The sequence below is a fragment of the Engystomops pustulosus genome, chromosome 10 (genome assembly GCF_040894005.1).
Source record: "Engystomops pustulosus chromosome 10, aEngPut4.maternal, whole genome shotgun sequence".
NCBI classification, from domain to species: domain Eukaryota; kingdom Metazoa; phylum Chordata; class Amphibia; order Anura; family Leptodactylidae; genus Engystomops; species Engystomops pustulosus.
Window position 1 is genome coordinate 73,230,123 of NC_092420.1, and position 17,206 is coordinate 73,247,328.

Sequence of the window (17,206 nt, forward strand, 5' to 3'; positions counted from 1 at the left end):
CTTATTTTCACTGTGTCTTTTCCCCTTATGTATAGTTTTAGATATGAAGTTCCTCAAAGCTGATAATTATTAATGAGAATTCAGTGGGCCAATAACCCGGGGTATTGTTAGTATAACAACAATTAAATACTCTGGGAGACTAAGAAAAATAGATAAAAGACTGAAAACTAGTCTAAGTCACAGTTCACACTTATTCCTCTGCTTTAGTTAGACTACATATAAGTATATAAACGCATATAAACTCATGTAAGCAGAGTTTTGTTGGTATAGCGAAGATAGAACACTATAAAGCTAAGACAAATGAGTAACATATATCAAAGTTCACACTTATTCCTTTGCCTTGATTAAGCTTTATATGCAGAAAAGTACCTAAACACATATAAAAAACACACAGAATAAGCAATTACTATTGCCAGAGAGTATAGCAAGTATCCCCTGGAAGTGTCCGAGGACCTCAACTTCCACCAATATCACTTAAACAGTTAAACACTGGGTGAAAAACATATAAGAATTTAAACCTAACTTTTAATATACCGGCTGGTAAAATTACACTTATTTAAGCTGTTAGGGATTTTTATGCAGGGCCCCAACAGCCCTCTTGACTTTTTTAAGGTGAGTCCTAATTCAACCCTTTCATGATTGAACATACAGACCAAGACATACACGTCAATCTCTTAGTCAGGATCTTCTCCTCCTTTAATAATCCAAATGCATAATATATATCAGACAGAAGAGTCATCAAAGGGGTGTGAATACTATACTGCAAAGCTATTGGACATCAGCATATTCTAGGAAAAGAAAGTGAAGTAATTGTGCTCAGTTCTCAGAGACCTTGTACACAGATATTGTTTATACTAAGAAGAAGATAAGTGGCTCCAGAATCATATTATTATGCAGCTTCGAGGACAGACTGGCTTCTCATTAAATGTCAAAGGGTATTAGCTGACAGGCCAGCAAACAGGTTACATAAAATGAAGTTTGAATCATGACATTAACTTGACAATGGTCAGGGAACATGGCCGCTGTATCTAAGATGGCGGACAGTAGTCAAGATGGCGTCCGAAACCAGTGCGACCTCCTTAACAATTCCCCCCTTTGAGCTTTGCTGGCCTGTAACTCCATCCTGAGCAACCTCCTCAAGCTCCAGGTACCCACAGGTAGGCTAAGCCCTTACCTGCTGGACTTGTTAACTCTTCACCAGATCCCCTGGAGGCCAGTCACTCAGGGGTTACAGGCCCGCATACTCAAATCACATCACTGAGTCCCCATAGTCCATAGGTTTATACACAGGCAGCATCATCCTCCGCTCCGGGCACTTCTCCTGTCGTGGTTCTTACCGCATAGACGGCCATCTGGGACATGGTGGACTTGATGAGGGGGACCACACAACACGCAATAAGTGACAAGAGCAAAATCACAATCCCCAATATTACCCCCACTTAAAGGAAACCCTTCCAATCCCCCACCCACAAAGCGAAGGACAAAGTGTCCACCCCAGAGTTTCTCTCGAGTTCCCTGGACAGTCCTTCAATCTTTTCAAGTGCATGGGTAATGGATCCATAGGGGGCGATGTCATCTGGGATGTACATGCGACAAGCCACTCCCACCACCTTACAGACTCCTCCCTTCTCAGCAAGGGTCATGTCCAAAGCCATGCGGTTCTGGGAAGCATCTCCGATATAGTTCACAAATCTCTGTTGATTACAATAAAAACCAGTTACCCAACAAACATCTTTGCTCATAGCTCTCTGGGGAATAATGGACTCTAGACCTGCCCATATCTGATTGTGGGCCTTGTACTCATCTGGGACCCCCCTTGGTGCTCCCACTGTATCTATATAAACGTTGTCATCTAGGTGCTTCTTTCTCAGACCTCCAGAATCCTTTGGGATTCTCTACCTTTTCTTATGTGTCTGATCAACCTTATCCCTGGGGATCACGAGGAAGGAATGCACAAGTTTTATCACCGTACACTCACCTTCCCAGCCTCTAGGCCTGACCTGACTCTCCTCTCCCCACAAATCCTGTACACATCAGACACTGCTAAGACAGGGTTATCTGTGCTGTCAATGGTAAAGAAGGTCATTGTCTTGTTGCACCAACCGTAGGTAAAGTCTCCTACCCTGGGGGCATCCTGGTCACCCCTATAGATACAGTGATAGTCATGGTTGGGGTGTCCCTGAGCATACAATCAGTCAGAAGAGACCAGCTAGCAAGAAGAATAGGTTTGTAATAGAAAGCGTGGAAGCGTGCTGACTTCCCTCTAGCTTCACAGGCGTGGCGCTGGTCAGCATGCTTGGAAAGGACCGTCGTAGCGAGGCTCTAGACTCTCTCTCTGGTGTGTCTTCACCACCCGTAGTCTCCAGGCTTCAGGTTATGCGTCCTGAGGTCTCTGTCTGCATCTGAAAAAGGAATCAGAAACACTTTTGCCGACCTTTTTCAAGGCCTGGCTCAACTGTGTGGCATGTTCCACCTGGTTTCCTGCCATCAGCTATAGGGTCTGTGGGAAGTAGGGGCCTGGTCTGGGTGCACAGCCAAAAAGTACTTCAAAGGGGGACAATCCCATCTTTCTGGTGGGTGTGGTCCTAACTGAATGATGGGCAGCAGGAAAGCACTCGCGCCATGGTTTCCCTGTTACTTCCATGGCCTCCCAGATCTCTAACTTAAGAGTGCTGTTTAAAGTATCTCAAACGCACCACCAACTTGGGAAGGGTATGGGGTGTTCAGGGCCTGTTCTACACCCAGGAGGGACAAGGTTTCAGGTCTTTACCTGTCCAGTGAAGTGGGTTCTGCGACCGGACTCTTTGGTCTCTGGAAGTCCAAACCTGCAGAAAAATCTCACTCACCTACTTCTTGGCTGCAGCTCTGGCAGTAGCCTTGGTCATGGGAGAAGCTTCTGGCCACCCTGGAAAGAGATCAATGCACACAGGCACGTATTCCTACGTACCACTTTTGGTAGCTGGATAAAATCCATCTGCAGTCTTTGGAAGGGATACAGCAGCTTGGGTGTCACCTTCTGTGGGGTCTTTACCACCTTACCCGGGTTGTGGCGGGCACAGACTATACAGGCTTTCACTAGTCTAGTGACAGGGGTAGTAACGCCCGGGGCAAACCACTTATGGTTTATGAGCACTAGCATGGCCATTTTGGATGTGTGTGTGTCTGTGGCCTACTTGACTTACTGTCAGGTGCAGAGCTCTGGGCAGGCACACCCTCTCTCCCAGCATCCAGGTCTCATCGGCATCTGGGCTCCAGCTTTCCTCCACTCTTCCTTCACTTCTGATGACACTCGGGCCACCAGGGACTGGAACACCTGTGGATCAAACTTTTAGCTCAGAAATCACAGCTGAGACTTCAGGACAGTCTCTGGGCTCCATCTGTGCAGCTGCCTTCGCCATCCCGTCATCCACATCCTTGCCCTTGGCTTGTGGAGTTACCAAATTGTGTGTGCTTTTCCTTTTATTATCCCCACCTCTTGTGGAAGTAAGAGAGCATCCATGAGCTCTATAACCAGCGTGCCATGCTTAAAGGGGTTCCCTGCAGAGGTGAGGAAATCTCTAGCCTTCCATATGGGTTCATAGTCGTGTTTAGACCCCAGAACTATACCTTGAGTATAGATGTTCGCCCTTTTACCTTCCACCAGCTGTAGCGCTTCCCTGAGTGCCGTCACTTCACCTCCTGCACTGACCTGTGTGGAGGGAGTAGTTCTGCTTGTACTACCTCATGTGTGCCACTGACCACTGCATATCCAGTGTAGAACCGTCTGTCTTCTCCTGCAGACCTGGAGCCATCTATGAGAAAAAACTCAACATCTGGGTTACTCACCCTTCTCTCCCCCCTCTCTGAATCCTGGAAGACTGGCGATAGAATGAAGGATTCAGAGCTGTGCACCTTATCAGTGTATCCTGGGGCATCAGGAGTGCACACTGGAGTCTGAGCTGTCCGGCCTTTGCTCAGATGCTTGGGCTGTACTTGGGTGAGGACACTGTGCAAGGTATGTGGGGTTTGCACTGTAACTGAGTGATCTAGGATCAACTCACTGGCCTTGGTGAGCAGATTGCTGGCTGCAGCTACTGACACATGAGGGGCTCCCCTCACGACTGAGTCTAACCGGGCCTAATAGTGGGCCACTGGGGAGGCCACCACGTTCCTGGGCTAGGACACCTGTGGCCTACATACTCAGTGCAAAATAAAATAAAAGGTATGGTTCAGTGGCATGTGCCTAGGGCCGGGGCAGACAGGATTTGCCAGCTTAAGGCTATGGAATGCATCAATTGCCTCCTGACTAAGGGCAAATGGGGAAGAGGCAATTCAGTCAGAAAGGGGCAGCATCAGGCTGGGGGCAGCAGACCTTATCCCAGGCCTGCAGGAGCTGGCCAGTCCTAGAAACATGTGAAGAGGCTTAGGGCCTCAGGGCAGGGGCACATTCTGGACTGCCAGCTTTCTTCCCTCTGTCAGGTATCTGCCTGTGGCTGAGAAGCAGTGGCCTAGGAAGACCACCTTCTCCTGGCAGTACTGGAGTTTGTCTCAGGAAACTTTGCAACCCTTCTGGAACAGAAAACACATAAGGTCAATAAATGTATCCTGGCAAACAAAAACAGTAGGTCCTCCGCATACTGAAAAGGAGAACATCCAGTAAGGGGCCAGTCTGCCAGTCTACTCCCTGTAGGGCCGTGGGGTATTGGCTGGGTGAGTTTTACCCCCCCCCCCCTTGTGGGACTCTACATCAGATATACTGGAATACTGAACTGGTAAAGGAAAATAGGTCCTGGCAATCCTCATGTAGGGGCACAGAGAGGAAAACATTTGCCAAATCAATAACAGTGAATAATATGTCACTCTCAGGGACTGCTGCCAGTTTGGGCTAGGGACCACTGGGCTTCAGTACACTGATTGGCAGCTTGGAGGTCATGGACCATGCTACATGTATCCGGCTGTTCTTTCTGAGTCTTTTCTTGACCGGGAATGGGCTAAAATCATCATCGGACTAGCAGGGGAGAGTTCTACAATGAAAGGCGATAACTCTGTTTGGGGGGGCTGTTCTCGCTGACATCCTTGTCCATAACCACCCCCCCTTGTCTTGCCCTGTGGGGGCCGTCTCCGCCACTCACTACAGTAATGTCTCCTCCCCGCAACGCCCACTTGGGTTGGTCGGTTGAGACTTCCGGAGATGTTGTCAGTCTCACTTTGGCGTGGTCTGTGAAAACATCCTCTATTCCCTCTGTATGTCAATGTCAGAGTCCCTCCACCACATCTCCAGCCCAGTGTTCTGTGCTACCTATAAAGTTCTGGCCAGACTCCAACGTCTCAATAAAATCCAGGTACACCTAAGATGGTTTTTAATCAAAAAGGAACAAAAGTCAGTCATAGGCTCTGTAATACAGTTGGGGGGCTCATTCTTGCTTAGTCTGTTTATGGGGTACACAGGAGGACATCACATCATACTGTATCCCTGTTCCACAACCAAATAACTTCCTTCAAGTCTTTTTTAGATTGTCAGGGAGAAGTCTAAACGCAGCGATCTACCCCTCCCAAATGTAAATGTTCTCACTAGCCTGTAAACCACGAGATAACAGAACACAGATTCTAAGCAACTCAATATGGAGAAATTCAGTTTTCCGTGAACATCAAGGACACAGCACATGTCAGTTCTTCACAAAACAAAACGCAGGTCCAACAGCCCCCACCCTTTTGTTAACCCCTTAAATGCCAGAAAGCAGGTACCGGAGACATTGTAACACTTTTTATAGTAATTTTTCTCTAATTGTCGGGATCAATAAATTTTAATAATACTCAAACAACCTCCCACACTCCAAGACCCCTAGCAGACGCCCCAAGCATGGCCAGCTGCTATCCTACAAAGCCCCACAACAGCACTTATGGCTGCCAACAGCAATCAACTTTCAGGGACTTGAAGGGAATATAACTTAAGATGGCCGCCACTGAAAAATAAACTGACTTAAGATGGCCGCCACTGAAGAATGGTAGGGCGTGTCATCTTCTCTAACCACCAGATACAGGGGTGGAGTCTGGATTACAGGGGCCATTTTTCACTCCAAGGAAAATATAATAAAATCTCTTTTTCTCAAATTCTTTCCACATCAAAAACTTTGAAATGTCCCTTATCGCCTGTCTCTTTCTTCATTGGGCACTCTGAAGGATTCCTGTCACTCTGTCCTGGTCCGTCCGTCAGTCAGAGGCTCTAAGTGTCTGTTTTGCAAATCTGATCACTTGTACAATCATCAGATCATCTGACACATACCAAAACCTTCAAACCTTCAATATCACTTTTCATTTCAACACAAAACTACCAGCCCTTATGTCCGATCATGTCAACTTGCACTTTTCCATCAGTCCTACTTAACTCAACAACCTTCTGTCTCTGTGCATCTTTCCCCTCCATGTGGGACACAATCTGAGTAGCTTTTCTAGGTCCGCACCCTTGGCTTACTTTACTTTGCTTACTTCCCATCACAAATGTCTACAACTGCAACACTGCCAAACCTGTCCCCCACAGATACAACGAATCCGACACCTTGTGTGACCGACCCCAAAGAAACTAGATACCAGACTTCCACAGAGGACTCTTTACCAAGTCTCCCTTATTGACTCTTAACCAAATCAACTCTCTTTACTGAACTACTCTCTCCTTGACTCTTTACCAAGTCAACTCTCTTACTGACTCTTTACCAAGTCACTACTAGTTCTTACAGTCATCCACAAAGTCGTTCAGACTCCAAAATGAAGCTAAACGCACACTTGATCAGAGTGGGTCTCCGCTGCACGTGCACAAATTGAGCTCTATACCTCTATGGGCAACCCTATTGACACTAGTCAAACAGTACTATAGACACTATGATAATCTGACAATCACAACAAAGTATCTCCTATTTTAGCATTGCAGACATCTAAGGGCTACTCCCTCCTGTCCCACAGTTTCAGCTAACACCACAGACTGTCTGAGCATCCGTCACTGTCCAGTCTCTGTCCAGTCTCTGTCCATCACCTTACAAAGTGGTTCTTTGCCAAAAACTATGAGCTTAGGTTACAGTGAACAACAGTGGCAAATACATAACACAGAGACAGTCTTACCCGGTCCGTCCAACCAGTGACACAGAAGTGACATATCAAGGTAGACAAGAAAAATTAATATCTTACCCTGAGAGCGCTCTGGTCAGTTCTGTTCACCAAGCCGGCGGGGACCCTTCATGGAGGCTGTCTTGGTGCTGTTGTTGTTTACTCCTAAACCCACCCAGATGGACGCCAAATATTGTTAGGGATTTTTATGCAGGGCCCCAACAGCCCTTTTGACTTTTTTAAGGTGAGTCCTAATTCAACCCTTTCATGATTGAACATACAGACCAAGACATACACGTCAATCTCTTAGTCAGGATCTTCTCCTCCTTTAATAATCCAAATGCATAATATATATCAGACAGAAGAGTCATCAAAGGGGTGTGAATACTATACTGCAAAGCTATTGGACATCAGCATATTCTAGGAAAAGAAAGTGAAGTAATTGTGCTCAGTTCTCAGAGACCTTGTACACAGATATTGTTTATACTAAGAAGAAGATAAGTGGCTCCAGAATCATATTATTATGCAGCTTCGAGGACAGACTGGCTTCTCATTATATGTCAAAGGGTATTAGCTGACAGGCCAGCAAACAGGTTACATAAAATGAAGTTTGAATCATGACATTAACTTGACAATGGTCAGGGAACATGGCCGCTGTATCTAAGATGGCGGACAGTAGTCAAGATGGCGTCCGAAACCAGTGCGACCTCCTTAACAAAGCATTCAACAAAAAATGAAATATATGGACCATCTCCAGCCAATGAAGCACACCTCCCCACACATGTAGGATTACCAACAAATAATTACCTACTTGAACCTGGCAGCAGAATGAACTCAAATAGCCATATAATACGGAAAGTTCTTACCAGTTCACGGAGGGGGGGAGGTGTTTATGTGCGGGTGCGGGATGACGGTCAGGAGCATATGACACGGGATCCACCAAGTCAGGAACAGTTGATGACACTGCACCTAGTAGTCCCTATCCATACCTTTCCCTGACCTCAAGGTATATAACTCCCGCCCTGACAAGGGCGGTCCCAGAGTGACCCTAATCCTAGGATCGCCCTAGTAGGCCCTAAGTAGTTCCCGATGCGTTTCTGGGTCCTGAAAAAACTCAGAACCTGTCATCAGGGGAATATAAATGCAATGTCCAGATGGACCCAGATGGGGAAGGATAATCTCCCCACTGGACAGTACCGCTACCGCTATGCACGTGGACAGTGGTCCTAGGTCAACAGTGCCGCAGCTAGGGTAAGGTGCGTCCGAAATATAAAGGGTGTGCAGCGCAGATATTGACCAATCCTGAGGATAATTGCCAAACACTAACACCTGTAGTTACAGAGGGCCGGGCTCACTTCAACCCACTCCATAGTACTAATTCTCACCCATCCTGGTCGTCATCATGGTGTGTGCGTTCCGTATGGCATAATCGCCATCTGGAACGCAAACCGCAGTCCCAGCGGATTCCATGGAACGCATGAAGACCGGAAGTGGAACGTCACTTCCGGTCGGACGTGGTGAGTAGAACGCATGAAGGGGCATTGTGGACCACAACCGGAAGTGGCTGCGAAACAGCCACCCCCAGTCTACGGTCCGCCCCTACGTGTGTAACAGCCAACTAGTGAGGTGATTGGAAAAAGGGGGAGACTGCCCAAATAAAGTTAAGCCTAAAACCACCGGGAGCACAGGCCCCCTTTAACCCTGAACCAATATTCGTCGTTAAAAAAACACACAGAGACTTGCATTCAAGTTGAACATATGTGGGTTGACGTGAGGGTCGGCCACAGCTTTATATAGATTAAACCATTGTATAACAAATCTTATTTTTTTATAATATTTTTTGTATTATTTTTTTAAAACATAGAACAGATAAACAAATTTAAATAACCACAAACATAAAGTGCAACAAACCCCTCCCACCTGTATGCCTGCCAGCCAATGGGCATGTAGGCCAAATAACCCAACTAACTTCCAAGAAGGAGGTTGTGTACCACCTACCATCTTGTAACCCGGACAAAAATATATCCAGGCCGATGTCCGTAAGATGGACCCCGTCGGCCAACAGCAAACAGCTGTTATCCCCCTCCAATTGCCTGTGGCGAATAACTACGCCACCTCTGGCCCGAACAAACTTTGACACCCGGGTGTTCAACAACCTCCGCCCTCTCTCAATAGCCGCCACATTCCGGGCACCTTCCCACACAGCCCTCGGAATAATTTCCGACCACACCAGCACTAGCTGCCCAAAATAGGAAGCAAACCGCTCCAGGTTGGACTGGACGAGGGCGATAAGCTCACTTAAACGAACGTGGCAGAGATCGTTGCCCCCGAGGTGAATAACCAACACTGTTGGGACCGGAGGACGACGGCTGATCTCCACGACCTCTGGGAGAGCCTGCAACCACGCTAGAAGACGTCGACGTCGTAGAACCCCAACGATCTTCCTCCCGGGCGAGCCTGCAGACCACGCTAGAAGACGTCGACGTCGTAGAACCCCAACTATCTTCCTCCTGGGCGAATCTGAGCCCGATGCTCAGCCCAATAAACATAAGAATGGCCGATCAGCCACACCGCCGGACGAGGACCATACGCCGTCCATGTAGAAGGGGCCACCAACGACCTCATGAGCAGGACCAGCTGGCCTCCATCGTGGTCCAAAGGGAACCCGGACAGGGGGTCCCCCGCAATTCTGCCGACGGACACAGATTCCGAAAAACCAGGCGGAGCAACGGACATAGGCGGAGCCACCAAAACGACAGGAAACGGATTCATCAGGGGAGCAGGAGCACTAGGAGGCGCAGGAACCGCAGCCGCCTGGGAAGAAGCTGGAGAGCTACCATGTGAACGCCGACTCCTCTGACTGCGATGATGGCGACGCGCTGAGCGATCCCTGCGGCGGCGAGGCTCCACCGAAGCAATGGAAGAAGCAGAAGTGCCAGAGGACCTGGAATAAATGGAAGAAAAAGAACCCCGCCTATCCCTTGGGCGATGCTGCTTGCGCCTGACGGACGGAGACCGCGAGGCAGTGCACCGCCTGGAGGCGCCTGAGCTACCGGTGCACCTAGAACTACACCCAGAGACGACTGAGGAGGCCCGGGACGCGTCATCTGGGACCACAAAATGCCCAAGTCCCCGGATAGCATGGGTCCCACCAGGGGGGCGGGAACTACCAACTGCCCCAAGGACAGCGGCTCTAGCTCAGCCCCCAGCGTGGCCTCATCGTGCCCGCTGGATTCATCGGAGGAGGACAATGGCGCGAAGGTGTCCTGTTCGGCGGTGCCGCAGCTCCACTAACCACTTGGGCAGGGGGCTGGGGGCCAAATGTTGCAGCACCCTGACCTCTGCCCCTGGTACTGTGTATGGGGGAGGGGCCAGGGGCGGTGTGGAGCCGACGGACGGAGCAGGGGGCTGGTGGTACTGAGGAACCACAGCCGAACCCCTGCTCCGAGCGACCGGAGTAGGAGCGCGATCTCCGGCAGCTGCATCAGCAGCGTGCGCACAAGCACACGCAGCTGCCGGAAGTGAAGGGGCAGAGCGCGTCGGCGGCAGTGGAGGAGGGGGACGCCACAGCTGCGGGCGGCGCAGTGACCCGAGAGACGCTGAGGACCGCGACCGAGCTGACCGGATGTTAACGAGGGGGACAAGCGGCTAGGGGGGAGCGATAGCAGGCGGAGGCATCGATAGCAGGCGGAGGCATCGCCGGGGATCCAGGGGAGGCCTCATCCAGGAGGGCCTGAAGCCACGCAGAATTCTTTGCCGGACAGTGTCATCAGACATGGTGCCAGTAGAAACACGATCCAGAAAGAGGGTGAGTGACGTCAGCAGCTCCTATTTAAGCTATGCTCACTTCCTGTACCACCCACGACACAAGCCCGCCCCTAGTCACGTAGCCCCCACCACCCTGGGATACGCAGGGAGACAGAAAGAAAGGAAAACCACCTCAGTCAAAGAGGGCCTATTCCTGTACTTAGAACCCCGCTAACTAAGACACCCTTTGTGCAGTCATTAGCCCAACGGCTATATGCCTCCAGGCTTGCAAGGGTGATACTGCTGCCCATCAGTTGCCTTGGTGGCGTGTCAAGCTCCTAAGGTACGAACAGAATGTAATTATTACTAGCGCTCCCTGATAGTGGAGCGCCAGTGTAAGGCAGGGAAATCAGTACAGTTTAAAACCTCAGGATGCCCAGGTGAGGGTTCACTTGTTTGAGTAGTCCCTGTCAACCAGTTAACAATTCTACTCCTTTATAGTACGTATTTGGTTAGTATGACAGTGCAAATAAGATTTATCAGGAAAATAGCAAAGACAACATAATGGGTACACCCTTACATATTTATCTATAACAACTAGTGTACAGGAGGAGACAAATAAAGAGACAAAGGCACAGAGGAAGAAAGCCAAGGCTCCTAAAACAGGCAGCCTGCTATTTAGCTCAGGCCTTCAGATGAAGCTTACAAATGTAAGGTTATCGTTTAAGCCATTTGGAGCCACAGTATTACATCTGTAGATCCATTTTGTCTCTCTTTGGACGATTAGTTTATCCCAGTCTCATCCTCTTGGGCTTGGTCTGACCAGGTCAATTCCCATAAAGCGGATTTCATCCGCGTTCCCTCTATGGCACATATTCATGTAACGGGCTATGGGAGAGTCTCTGTTATAGCGTATATCACCTAAATGGTCTCCAATACGTTTTTGCAGTTGCCGCTTGATTTTACCAATGTACTGGAGACCATTCAGCATTCAGCAGTGTGTATTTCAACAAACAGGCATCGAAGTCACAAACGGGATCGAGTTGTGGGCACGGTATATCAATGATATATTCATCATTTGGAGCCGGCCAAAGGAGGAATTTGTCAGGTTCGTTAGTTCCCTCAATAACAACAGTATCGGTTTACGGTTTATGTTTGAAATCCAGGAAGATGCACTCCCATTTCTGGACGTTCTGATTAAGAAAAAGACTGGGGGGACTCTTGAAACCACGGTATTCAGGAAGCCGACTGCAACAAATGTCCTTTTGAGGTGGCAGAGTTGCCATCCTTTCCCTCTACGTCCCTCTACGCTTGTGCATCAAAGTTCAATAAGATATAAGTGCTACATGCAGAAGGGTGACTGATGTTTTAGGTTATATGTTTTAGGTTATATGCTTTAGACCCCCTGACGAAGCAGTGACACGCTAAATGCGTGTCGGGGTATTTTACCCCCACTCATGAACCTTTGCTCTTTATTGGTAAGCTTACTGAATACATTTTCATAACATAAAACATCAGTTACCCTTCTGCAAAATCTTACGCATTTAATAAACATTCAACAACAACTGGTGCACCTCCCTCTTAAAGATATTTGGCTGTTAGGCTGTTAATCCAGAATTGGAAAATTTGAAGTTCACATTCCGGGAATGCAGAATTTATTTAGACACTGGCAAAACCAAGTTGCGTGGGATCCATGCCTTGTTAATGTTAATAAATGTGAGAATATCCACTTTGGTTGTAGAGAAGCGGATCCTCTTATCGATGATGACACGACCGGCGGTGCTAACAACGACCTCTGACAGCACACTAGCCAAAGGGCAGGACGACACCTTCAAGGCACAGAAGGCAAGCTCTGGCCAAGTGTCAAATTTTGTGTTCGACGCATTCTATTCTCACTGACCACATTTTTCTCATTCACATATTGGGGTGCACTATTTTCACTGACCACAATTAAACTAGGTATTTTTTTGAGCTATTCTGACTGACCAAACTTTTTAAACTAAATATTTGTGTATACTATTCTCACTGACCACACTTTTTTGATCACAGTGTGCACTTTTCTTATGGACCACACTTTTCTGACCCACATATTTGTTTGTTCAATGTTCTCACTGACCACACTTTTCTGAACTAGGTATTTGTTTACGCTATTACCACGGACCACACTTTTCATAGGTACATATTACAGTGTCATTCTCACAGACCAGACTTTTATGAACTACCATAGGTATTTGTTTGCTATTCTCAAGGACCACGCTTTTCCACATATTTTATCCTAATGACCACACTTTTCTGTGCAGGTTGTATAAGCACAATATACTGTGACAGCAAGAACTATGTATAAAAGCGCATTATTTGTAGAAAAGGTATGATAGATGATGAGAATTTATGATTTATCTGTGACTGAATACTAGACAGAGACAGAATTTTCAAGATCTTGCTGTATGATGCAGTACATGCTTATAATTGTTTCTGGCAAGTATTGCTGTATACTCCTGTATAATCATTAACTATATCCCTGCATTGATGCAATACTGCACAGTGCCCTTATAAGGGCAATTATTTTAGATTTCCACATGTCTGTAATAATAGGAGCCTCTTCTATATACCTTATAGCCAGTAGCCAGCGCAACTGCTGCTATTTCACAAGTCCGTACCTAGCTGAGTTTCAATGAGTTTCAAGCTCTCCCTGGCTGTCTCCTGTGTTTAATGGCATCTGGACATGTGATCCAGCTGATATACTGCAAAGTCACATGCTCAACCCAGCCAATCACAGGCATGTCTACAGAGGATATGCCAGTGGTTGCTAAGGCACTGGAAGCTGCTTGATTGGCTGCTTCTGCTTTCAATTAAGCAGCTTCATGCTTTTTTTCCTAAACACGGATTGGATACTGAAAAATGACATGTGTTCAGCCCCGAGTCCGAGTCTGCAAAGTTTGGGTTCGCTCATCACTATTTGTTGACTATTATTACTGGCACGGTAAAAAGGGCATGACCGAAAATGTACCAAAACTGCTCCAAAATCAGGATTTTCTTTGTGTGGGTTTGGAAAGCAAAGTAACTAGTAGGTTATTTTAACCAACACCAAATTTATCCTACATCATACAAAAAAGTCATCTTAGATAGAGGCCTGTTTGATGTGAAACATTTTCTTTAAGACTGTCATATGTTTAATTTTCTACCGTTAAGATACTTATAATCTGCCACAGTCTGTATTCCTGCAGGGGGCAATGAGATGAATTTTTACATCTTTTTATTGTAAACTACTTGGAATTAGGTTTATAGCTTCTAGAGTCTGGATGTCTCCAGTTAGAGCAAAGTTTGTGTGCTAATTCGTAACATTTCTGTATATTTTGCTGGTGATTATGTTGTATTCTTTGGTTTAAAAATAACAATGCTTTTCATGACATTATCTTGTAAGACCCAAGCAATGCCTCTGTTCTTTATCATATTCTCTCTATGATCCTATTATGAGCTGGTACCTAGTACTATGGATCTTATAGAAATTTTCCCTTGAAAAACAGAACATTTATTACATATCTCACATATGCTTTGGGAGATCCCTTTATCTCTCTAGTTGTATATCCATAATTGGAACTATACTCGAGTATAAGCCGAGTTTTTCAGCACATAAAATGTACTGAAAAACCTCATCTCGGCTAATACTTGAGTCAAGAAAAAAAACGGTGTACTCACCTTCTGATGCCCTACCCTCCCCCCGGCAGGTCCTCTTCTATACAGAGATGCTTCGGCATCAGCTCCGTTTCCCCGCACTTTCTGTCGCTGGGATCATGACGTCAGCTGCTCGCTACTATGTGCGCCGGCATTGGCACACACTATGCTGTCACCAAGCAGCTGACGTCATGGTGCCTGCGACGAACCGCGCATGGGCACGGAGCCGATGCCAGAGCATCCCTGTATAGAAGAAGACCTGCCGGGGGCATCGGAAGGTGAGTACACAGTTTTTTTTCTCCTACAGGCATTATATTGGGGGCAGGGGCTGCAGGCTATATACTATGGGGCTGGTGGCTCTCTATTATGGGGCTGGCAGACAATATAATAGAGGGGCTGGCAGGCTATACACTACAGGGGCTGGCAGGCTATACACTATACAGGCTGGCAGGCTATACACTACAATGGCTGACAGGCTATACAGTACAGGGGCTGGCAGGCTATATACTACAGGGCCTGGCAGGCTATATACTACAGGGGCTGCAGGCTATACAGTGCAGGGGCTGGCTGGCTATATACTACATGGGCTGGCAGGCAATACACTATAGGAGCTGCAGGCTATACAGTACCGGGCCTGGCAGGCTATACACTACAAGGGCTGGCAGGTTATATACTACAGGGGTTGGCAGGCTATACAGTACAGGGGCTGGCAGGCTATAAACTACAGGGGCTGGCAGGCTATACACTACAGGGGCTGGCAGGCTATACACTACAGGAGCAGGCAGGCTATAATCTACAAGGGCTGGCAGGCTCTACACTACAGGGGTTGACAGGCTATAAACTACAGGGGCTGACAGGTTATACACTACAAGCGCTAGCAGGTTATATACTACAGGCGCTGACAGGCTATACACTACTGGGGCTTTTAGGCTATATACTACAGGGCCTGGCAGGCTATATACTACAGGACCTGGCAGGCTATATACTACAGGACCTGGCAGGCTATATACTACAGGGGCTGCAGGCTATACACTACATGGGCTGGCAGGCTATACACTACATGGGCTGGCAGGCTATATACTACAGGGGCTGGCAGGCTATATACTACAGGGGCTGGCAGGCTATATACTACAGGGGCTGGCAGGCTATGTACTATATGGGATGGCAGGCTATACACTACAGGGGCTGGCAGGCTATATACTACATGGCCTGTCAGGCTATATACCCTGTCAGGCTATATACTACAGGGGCTGTAGGCTATACAGTACAGGGGCTGGCTATATACTACATGGGCTGGCAGGCAATACACTATAGGAGCTGCAGGCTATACAGTACAGGGGCTGGCTGGCTATATACTACATGGCCTGGCAGGCTATATAATGCAGGCGCTGACAGGCTATACACTACTGGGGCTTTTAGGCTATATACTACAGGGCCTGGCAGGCTATATACTACAGGACCTGGCAGGCTATATACTACAGGGGCTGCAGGCTATACACTACATGGGCTGACAGGCTATACACTACAGGGGCTGGCAGGCTATAAACTACAGGGGCTGGCAGGCTATATACTACAAGGGCTGGCAGGCTATATACTACAGGGGCTGGCAGGCTATGTACTATATGGGCTGGCAGGCTATACACTACAGGGGCTGGCAGGCTATATACCCTGGCAGGCTATATACTACAGGGGCTGTAGGCTATACAGTACAGGGGCTGGCTATATACTACATGGGCTGGCAGGCAATACACTATAGGAGCTGCAGGCTATACAGTACAGGGGCTGGCTGGCTATATACTACATGGCCTGGCAGGCTATATAATGCAGGCGCTGACAGGCTATACACTACTGGGGCTTTTAGGCTATATACTACAGGACCTGGCAGGCTATATACTACAGGGCCTGGCAGGCTATATACTACAGGGGCTGCAGGCTATACACTACATGGGCTGGCAGGCTATACACTACAAGGGCTTGCAGGCTATATACTACAGGGGCTGGCAGGCTATATACTACAGGGGCTGGCAGGCTATATACTACAGTGGCTGGCAGGCTATGTACTATAGGGGCTGGCAGGCTATACACTACATGGTCTGGCAGGCTATATACTACATGGCCTGTCAGGCTATATACCCTGGCAGGCTATATACTACAGGGGCTCTAGGCTATACAGTACAGGGGCCGGCTATATACTACATGGGCTGGCAGGCAATACACTATAGGAGTTGCAGGCTATACAGTACAGTGGCTGGCTGGCTATATACTACATGGCCTGGCAGGCTATATAATGCAGGGGCTGGCAGGTTATATACTAGAGGGGCTGGCAGACTATATACTAGAGGGGTTGGCAGGCTATTTACTACAGGGGACTGTCAGGTTATATACTACAGGGGGCAGTCAGGCTATATACTACAGGGGGCAGTCAGGCTACATACTACAGGGGGCTGGTAGGCTATATACGATATGGGGCTTGCTGGCTATATACTGGGGAGGCTGTGACCAAAGCATTTCTTACCCTCGGCTTATACTCGAGTCAATAGGTTTCTCCATTTTTTGTGTTAAAATTAGGGGTCTCTGCTTATACTCAGGTCAGCTTATACTCGAGTATATACGGTATATTGTACCTCAGTTAATAAAAATAGACCACAGAATTATTCCTATGGGGGCACCAAGAAATGACAGTACAACGTAATAAAATAACAAATGCAGA

General features: G+C 47.7%; 1 long non-coding RNA gene across 1 annotated transcript; it reads right to left on the minus strand.

Annotated features, from left to right (window-relative positions):
* Nucleotides 1–670: 670 nt before the first annotated feature.
* On the minus strand, nt 671–7,366 carry LOC140103944 (uncharacterized). The gene is made up of 2 exons (XR_011850213.1): nt 7,159–7,366; nt 671–2,402 (listed from the first exon to the last, which is right to left on the minus strand). It is a non-coding gene; the product is annotated as an uncharacterized lncRNA (long non-coding RNA).
* Between the last annotated feature and the right edge of the window lie 9,840 nt (nt 7,367–17,206).